We start from the raw sequence: 670 nt of genomic DNA, 5'->3' as shown, positions 1-670 counted from the left end.
ATTGGAAGATCCTCATCAGTTTTTAGCTGAATTCTTGCAAATCTGTGACACTGTCAAGACCAATGGGGTTGACCCTGAGGTCTATAGACTTATGCTATTCCCTTTTGCTGTAAGGGATAGAGCTAGGATATGGTTGGACTCACAACCTAAAGAAAGCCTAAATTCTTGGGAAAAGCTAGTCAATGCCTTCTTGGCAAAGTTCTTTCCACCTCAAAAATTGAGTAAGCTTAGAGTGGAAGTCTAAACCTTCAGACAGAAGGAAGGTGAATCCCTCTATGAAGCTTGGGAAAGATACAAACAATTGATCAGAAAGTGTCCTTTTGACATGCTTTCTAAAAGGAGCATCATAGGTATCTTCTATGATGGTCTGTCTGAACTGTCCAAGATGTCATTGGATAGCTCTGCTGGAGGATCTCTTCATCTGAAGAAGACGCCTGTAGAAGCTCAAGAACTCATTGAAATGGTTGCAAATAACCAATTTATGTACACTTCTGAAAGGAATCCTGTGAATAATGAGACGAATCAGAAGAAAGGAGTTCTTGATATTGATACTCTGAATGCCATATTAGCTCAGAACAAAATATTGACTCAACAAGTCAATATGATTTCTCAAAGTCTGTTTGGAATGTAAGCTACACCAGGCAGTACTAAGGACGCTTCATCTGAAGAA

At 39.4% G+C, this 670-nt stretch overlaps 1 non-coding gene across 1 annotated transcript; it reads right to left on the bottom strand.

Annotated features, from left to right (window-relative positions):
* Window positions 1-223: 223 nt before the first annotated feature.
* On the bottom strand, window positions 224-331 carry LOC127746935 (small nucleolar RNA R71). Its single transcript, XR_008008740.1, has one exon. It is a non-coding gene; the product is annotated as a small nucleolar RNA R71 (small nucleolar RNA).
* Window positions 332-670: the final 339 nt, after the last annotated feature.

The sequence above is a fragment of the Arachis duranensis genome, chromosome 4, assembly GCF_000817695.3.
Source record: "Arachis duranensis cultivar V14167 chromosome 4, aradu.V14167.gnm2.J7QH, whole genome shotgun sequence".
Lineage (NCBI taxonomy): Eukaryota > Viridiplantae > Streptophyta > Magnoliopsida > Fabales > Fabaceae > Arachis > Arachis duranensis.
Note: the sequence above shows the minus strand (reverse complement) of the source record. Positions and strands in the feature narration are given on the sequence as shown.